Source organism: Scatophagus argus, chromosome 1 (assembly GCF_020382885.2).
Source record: "Scatophagus argus isolate fScaArg1 chromosome 1, fScaArg1.pri, whole genome shotgun sequence".
Lineage (NCBI taxonomy): Eukaryota > Metazoa > Chordata > Actinopteri > Scatophagidae > Scatophagus > Scatophagus argus.
Genome location: NC_058493.1, coordinates 26393665 through 26401959, shown reverse-complemented (window position 1 = coordinate 26401959; position 8295 = coordinate 26393665). Strand labels below are relative to the sequence as shown.

The 8295-nt window shown below is 39.2% G+C and overlaps 1 long non-coding RNA gene across 1 annotated transcript; it reads left to right on the top strand.

Annotated features, from left to right (window-relative positions):
- The first annotated feature begins 5713 nt into the window (after positions 1–5713).
- LOC124062314 lies at positions 5714–8295 on the top strand. Its single transcript, XR_006843897.1, has 3 exons — positions 5714–6025; positions 6629–6721; positions 7049–8295. It is a non-coding gene; the product is annotated as an uncharacterized LOC124062314 (long non-coding RNA).

Here is an 8295-nt window from a genome sequence, read left to right as displayed (position 1 = left end):
GGACTCCGTGGAGCAGGTGGGTGAGAGGAGGATGTTAGCCAAGCTGACATCCATCATGGACAACACCTCTCATCCTCTGCATCAGACAGTGGAGGCTCTGAACAGCTCCTTCAGTGGCAGACTGCTACACCCTCAGTGTAGGAAGGAGCGCTACCGCAGGTCTTTCATTCCCGCTGCTGTTAGGCTGTATAATTCTATGGTCTAGTCCTCTTTCTTCCCTTATGAGGACTTGTATATAGCTTTATAGTGTACTATTTTTACTTACCTTGTAAATTGTTAATTTATTTCACCTCTATATTTTTTTGTAACTGTTTATGCACACTTTTTGCACTCTTCTTGTGTTCTTGTGAGCTGCCACAACAAGTGAATTTCCCCACTGCGGGATCAATAAAGTTCATCTTATCTTAATACTGATAGAATTTTGTACTCTTGAGGAACAGTGTTTGACATGGGTGGAGAGTGAAACACAGCAAACAAAATTCATTAGCTTTCTCCACGTGCACTCTGTTACCTCGAAGGTCAGCAGTCATAATGATGTGCTGTAGGCTAATGTTAATTTTTGTCAAAGCTCACTCACTTGAGTTAAGCTCAGTGTGAACGCTTTGCACATTTACTCTGATGTCCTTGACATTAATAGACTTTGCTGCAAAATTTGTAAGTATCAAATGCTGTTGTGGTACAGTCATATTGATCTTCAGTCTCGTAAACACAGGCATCCCAGAGCAGGATTTGATGGTCCCGATGAGGGCACGGGATGTTGCGCAGAGCTGTCACAAACTGTAAACAGTCTGTGAAAGAGATGCCACAGAGTGTAGTGAGTGTAATACTGTACTAAACAAGGTGATGGCACATGTTGAAATAATGTCTACAGACATCAGCAGGGTCAAAGGTTGGCAAAGGTGAACTCTGAGCTGACGTCACAACATGGCAGGAGACACACGCAAGAATTTGTCCTTCATACAGATTTCATCTGAACTGAATGGAAAAGGAAGCACTTACTTGCACGTGAGAACGACTCTATTCTCACCATAAAGCTGTGTTGTTGTCAGACGACACCTGACAATTTGGTCTGCGTTTGGGCCTTTTTTCCCATTTCATTTATTTTCATTTAACCTTTCTCCTTTTTGCCCCGGCATGTGTGCAGCATACATGGACCTCTGTATGGAACACTGAAATGTACTGTACGTTTTATTGATTATATTGTAAACATTATGCATACGCAATCATAGGCATGCAGGCATGCTATTCATGTGCAGTTCAGTTGACCGTCCTGAGCATCAGGGATTTGATTTTTTTCCTTTTCAGTTGAATGTTATAGCAGATGGCAAAGCTTTTTTGAAACAAGAGGCCCACGCTCCTCTTAGCACGAGTCAGAGAGAAGCTCATATTTGGTGTTGGTCACAGGCCAGATTGGGCTTGGGCTGAAAAACTGCAGACTTTGTCAGGTCAGGGCCTGGACAGGGCTGAATTTTTGGCCCATGCAGGCCTCTACACTCCATGCAGTTTCAACCTGTGCAGAGCCAGAACAACACTTGTGTGGGTGTGCAGGTACATTATCTTTAGCAGAAAGTAGATGTGCTTGACTGCTAAATGAAAAGATGCTGTGTAATGAGATACAGCAGACGAAGCTGAATTGTGTGATGGACTAAACATTTGCTGTATTCGTCCTACATTGATAGGGTCACATTGCTTAAACGGCTCATTATTTCCAGTTGTATTGAACAAGTAAAACAAAATGAGAAACACAATAATTTGAAACAGGTTTCTCATAATAAAATGCTAAGTCTGTTGCAATTTAATCAGAAATAGAATCAAGGCAATTACTAGAATAATAGCACATGCAGTCAGACTAGCAGTGAGCACTTTTCTTTATAATTAGCATTTCTCCCAAACAATAATTGCCTTCAAAAATAATCAAGCCTCCCTCAGCTAGAAGAATTATGAACTGATAGACAGGTGGCGTATTGGACATATTTCTGGCTAACAAACTACCAACATTGCGATTAACTTCCTAATGAGTGGCATTGCATACTTTGTTACCGAAAGTGCAGGATGACTAGAAGGTCTGTAAAGCATATATGAATCTAACAGCAATTTGCCTTCCAGCTCTTTGTTATTCACATCCCTTCATCTCTTATCTCAGTGCAGCTGTTTAACTTTGATGGCTGCGTTGAGGGACTTTTCAAAACGCAGGTCAGCACAAGAAAACCCATTTAAGAAAACAGATTAGTGGAAGTCTGTCCTGCCTATTTTAAAGATATGAGTTACATCAAATCTACTGAAATAATAACTTTCTGCAAAGTTGTACCATCATCACACTTTACTTTCCTATTTTTTCTTTTCTTTAGATGATTTTTTTTTAAACCCAAGTACTTGCACTAATTCCTAAAGAACTTCTAATAAGATGAAGAGGGGAAAAGGCAATTTATCTCAGTAAGGCTTGCTTCTATGAAAGAGTGGTCTAGCTTCATTGTGTCATCAAAGGTCGTTTAGTTTCAGAGCAGCTCTCTGGCCCCTGGGACTACCTACCTGAATCACCCATTAATCTTCTACTCTAACAGAGGTCTCTACCAGCAGCTGGTTATGCAAGGACCCTATTGTCAGAATAATATAAAGGCATGTCATTCTACCGGGGGGGACAACACTTACTGCTTGGCCTGTAATTACTATATTATCTATGTGTTCATTGTCACTCACCAAGAGGCTGTAATTTGTTCTTGTTGTTAAAAGGTTTGGGGAAATGGTGGTTATAAAAAAGAAAATGAGAAAAAGCTTACAAATGATTCATATCACATAGAGCTGGGCTGACGTATCCATTGCCTATCCTATCCTTGTGAAGACACAAGGATAGGAAATCCTGTCAGTGTCCTTTATGTGCACATTAGCAGTCAAGACTGGTCACATTGCCGGAAGCCAGGCTAGGAGAGAAACAGATGTGTCAACAACGAATGTGTGGCACTCCTCAGAACATCTGAAAAAGGTTCTTTTAACAGGATGTCAACCTGGCTGTGCACTGTAGGTGATACACTTTCATGTAATTCCATAGGAAATACAGATAAGGGAGTTGGAGCCCGAAGGCAAAGCTTTATTTATCAGTCAGTTCGTGTCTCAGTCCTCACACGTGGTCATGAGCTGCGGGTGGTGACTGATAGAATAAGACTACAAACATGGCGGATAGGAAAATGAGTTTCCTTTGTAGGTAATCTTGCTTTAGCCCTCTGGACATGGATACCCCAGAGGAGCTTGGAGTAGAACTGCTGATTTGGACATGGATGCCTCTTTGTGGACTTATGCTTGATAGATCCAAATGACAGGAGGCCTTGGGAAAGACCCAAAAAATGCGAAGGAAGGTTTATTCCAAATAGAGCTGGAGGATGTGGTGAGGGAGGACGACTTATCAGCTCTCTTTCTTAGCATGCTGCTATCGCAACCCTGGATGGATTGATATTTCAACTGTGAAGAAGTGGGAGGAAATAGATGGATGGATATGTCCATGGACAGGCATTAAAGCAGTCCATCTGGTAGAACACAGACCTTGATTTCAAGTGATGGAGTGACATGAGCAGAGTGAAAGAGACATCGGAAAACCAAATAGACTTTAAATGCAACTTGTTGTTAGTGTCATTAGTACATCTTGTAAGCACTTAAAAGGGTCTTATTAACTATTGATGAACACTAATGACAAGAACAAAAATCACTGCAGTACAACGCCATCACACTACTTTTGCTTTGCTACTGGACATAGTGGACACAGGACATACATTTTCTTCACTCATTATACACATCATCACAAGAGGCTGTTTTTCAGGAAGTTTTCCTACCTATATCATAAAGTAGGTCATTTTCAACTTCAGTTACTGTGCAGCCAAGAGGTTCTAAGTACACAAAAGAGTAAGAAAGTGCCGGCGCCCTTTGATGTTTTAGTTTTTGGAAAGAGTGCCAGTTACTGATTCCAGTCCTGAGGCCTCTTTCTGTCAGTAGCCTACTACTGTCTGTAGTCGACTCTCTTCCATCTGATCTTTTTCAGTGATGACCACAAGCACTGGATTTCTGTTTAAGAAACTAAGTTGGAATTAATCAGACTCAAATAAGTATATAATTGTTGCACTTGACTTACACTACACACTGATGGATGCAAGCAGAAGAATATAATAACAAGCTATAATCCTAGTCAGCTAGAGATTCTGCTGGGCTGCATTTTCACTGTAATTCGTGTGATATGTGGCTGTTGTAGTGCAGCCTTGCAGAGGGTTGGTGGAAATGTACCTGAACTCCTACTGAATTTTGTATTGTGACTGGCTTTGAAGTTTGAGGCTTACTCAAAGAGGCATACTGTGCTATGCTCAGGTTGTGATTACCCCCCCCCCCAAAAAAAAGTCTTCACTTTCTGTTTTTAACAGGAGTTGGAACAATGCAATATGGTAAAGAAATTAGCAGAAACACAGATTGTTTGAAGCTTACCGATGCAACTCATATGGTTTTGCCTCCAGGCATTCAGTATGCTGTTAGTCCTTCTGTCCTCCCCGACTCGTTTAAAATACAGTTTCAACACCTGCCGCACAGCCTGATGAGCTTTTGACCAGAAAACAGCATTCAGCCTATGCCTAAAATAACTGTTATCATTTAAAACACCACTAGCTTTGAGGAAGTGGATTCTGTGCTTTCAGCATTTGTTTACAGGTCTTGTCTCATTTGATTTTGCTGTTTTTCTTGTCACCCTGCTTGGTGATGCTTGCTGTCCAGCCCCCAGTCTCAAGACTGACTGAGGCAGCCAAGGGTCACTTTGCTATATTATTTGTTGCCTTAGTAGCTAGATTATGTACTTTAATGAAAGTCCCTTGAAAGGTCTCTGCACAGCACCTTTATGTATGGGGCAGCTGTGGTCTAGAGGGTGGCCGAAGGGTCACTGGTTCGATTCCCCCCCCACACACACACACCCCCCGTACTGGCATGTGTGGAGGTGTGGTGGAGCGATTAATCAATTCTCCCTTCCTCCATTAGCTGCCTGATGTACCCTTGAGCAAGGCACTTAACCCCCCAGTTTGCTCCCCGGGCAAAATGGCAGCCCACTGATCTTGTGTGTTTCACTGCATGTTGCATGCAGAGAAGAATTTTAGTGTATGTAAAAATATACTTGAAGAAGTTTCAATCAATCAATCAGCAGAACAGCTGGCTAAGGCTAATGCTAGCTTGACTACCTGACTCATACAGCACTTGTAGCTGTGCCTCTGTACTCTCCACTGCTGGCAATCAAAAGAGTGTATCAAGATATTAGCATTCATTAGTTTCATTCTCATGTGAAAGCAGTTGACCAGCCAGAGCTAGAGAAGGGTACGAATTTTAATTCTCCATGAGCAGTTCTGACTGTCAAAGCTGACCAGTGGACTCACAAACAACAATTGATATACACAACAAATGAGACAGACAGAAAACTGTGAAATTCTTTTGATTTCCATATCAACTGAACTGAAATAAAAAAATGGGAGATTAATTCTACAATCTCATATTAAACCCATACACACAAAAATCTGATTAATGCCATACTCTGATGCCTGACAATGTTTGAATAATAAGGCCCAAACACCACTGCTGCATGTAATGACCAACATGGAAAGGTTTTCCTTTTTCTTTCTTTTAATCTTCATGTGTTGTTGTTCTTTTCCCACCTCAACAGCCTCTGCAGGGTGTAAACTCTCTAATTTGTGCACTGTAAACCCAGATTTTAGTTTTAATTAAGCTTTTTAGTAGTCATTAGTTAATCTTTTGTGTTTAGTAAAAAGTGGGTCTCATTACAAAATACAATTCGTTGATTGCAATTATTTAAGTGAAATGTTTAATCCAACGATCATGTTTAGTAAACATTACACGCTATGTTATGTTTATGCGAGGGGAGGAGTTTATTCGAAATTTGAACATCGCTGTTAGTGTCAACCGTCCTGTGGCTGCTGCGCGCTGAAACCAACTGAGACAGAGGATTTTTCTGGAACGGAGGGCTTTTGGAGTGCGACTTCATACCAAGTGACAGGTGAGTGTTTTAGTACACTCCCGTATCTTCTTGGGAAAGATGTTTATTCGAAAGACCGGTGGAGTGACAGCAGCTTACCTAAACGCACGAGTTAGCTCTATATTGAAGTCTTTGTAGCTCTCAGCATTTCAGTTTAACTAAGGTTAGCATTAATGTTAATGCTAATGTTAATAATGTTAATTAATTGTTTTGTAGCATCCAAGTTCAAGCCATTGTTGTGCTACAACGTTAGCATTCAGGGTAACGTTTCTGCTGAGGCAATGTCGAACGAAAAAGTTAGCGTTTAGGTTATTATTATTATTATTATTGTTTTGTCGAGCCACTGTTTAGCTAAACAGAGAGCACTTAATGGTTAATACGTGCTTGTGTCGATATTTTAAAAGAACGGTCGAAAGCTTTTTTCACTTCACCTGTTTTAGTTTATGATTTTCAATGATGCTGTGGAACTGTAAGTAGCTGTTCGAAAAATAGTCAGGGCTGTCTCAGAAAGCAATGTCATAACAAATTTTTTTGGTAAGGATGGCCCCTTATCAACCACTAAAAGAAGGGCAACATATTCTAACACATTCTATTCTAACATGTACTGTCATATTACTTCCTAAGACTAATGAGCCAGCTGACATCTGCACACTGGTGCTCAGAGGACTTCCTCTTCTGCTTGGTGACAAGCCTACAGACGTCTACAAAACATGCATTGTAAGTATCCTCTCAATATCTGTTAAATTACCATTATTCAATAAGTCTCATTTTTGATAGTTATCAAAATGATGATTATTTTTTGCTTTTTTCCTTGTACCTTTTCCATTTAGACCCGTCAAATACAGCACAAAATGGCCTTTTATCCAGTTATCTTTTGTACAATCTTTTCGTCCAGCTTCTGCTTAGGTTCACTCAGATGTGTTGTGTCTAACTCTGATGATTTGACAAAATTCTATTGTATTCTATTAATTCTAATTAATTCTATTGTATTTTCCAACAATATCAATAATTGTTTAATAAGAATATGATTTTATCTTTTGTTAGGGTGATGATGGTGACTCGCTCCACCAAGTTGACATTGGGATCCTCATTGTTGAACACGAAGGTACCGAGCTGTCGCCTCCCCTCAATTACAGTCCATCATCCTTTAAGATTGTCATTGAGGGAGAACCTGTCGTGGACAGTCTTCAGGACTTGCCAAAGGCTGTGTGCATCCTGTTTGGACTGATGTACGCATTACACCTTAACTATCCCAAGTCCATGAAAAACACCTTCCACTTCATCCAGCAGGTGCTCCTGATGTTGGGCCATACTGACCTGAAACCTAGATTACATTACATTACAAACCAGCTGACAATTTAAAGGAAAAATATATACAGGGCCATATCAGAAAGCCTCAAGTTGTACCTGTTTGGTCTCCCTGTATTGAGGTGCAAATATTTGTTCTGACCACTATTTTGTTAAAAACAATAATGAATGCAATGCTTTTACTGCTCTTTATTCTGCATTCTATTAGATCTGATGCAGACATATCTCCAGCTGATGATTGTTTATATTATTCTTTCATGTTTAATCATTTGTATTCTGATATTCTATGAAAGACCAGAGAAATTCTTCTGTTTTCATATAAACAGTTTGTTTGAAATAATACAAAAAAGCATCAAGAAATGATGTTCCCAGTATTGTATTGAAGAACTTACCTGTCTTGACCATTAAACCAACAACCTGGCCTCAACCTTTAAACTTTACTAAGACAGGAAAAAAAAGTTTTGATTTTTGTTTGTCCACTGTAAACTTGTGCCACTGTATTCACTGTTCCTTTGAGTCCAGACAGTTAAACCGTTTTAATGCCTCTTTTTAACCTGTTTTTACAAATGTGACAAGTTAATGTTGCAGCCAATTATTTAGAAAATAAAACATGTTGAATCCAATGAATTGATGTTCTGGATTATTATTTCTTTCTTATTTTATTGTATAAAATACAATAATAAAAAACTACTAAAAATTACTTTAAAAATCATTTTAAGTAATGAGAAATAATACATATTAGGTTTTTTGATATATATATATATATGTATGTTGAATTTAAAATAGTAATTTTTTACAGACTCGAAAAAGAAACAAATTAGTCATGTGAGCTAAGTATTTTTAGTAAAGACTATTGCATTTAATTAATGTGTTGCGTTAATACAACTTAAAATCCCTAGTTTAACCACTGTGTAAAAACTTAAACCATTTAAGGCAATCGGTTTCCACGCGTTGTTCTAGTAAAGTCAACTAATTTGGGTTAA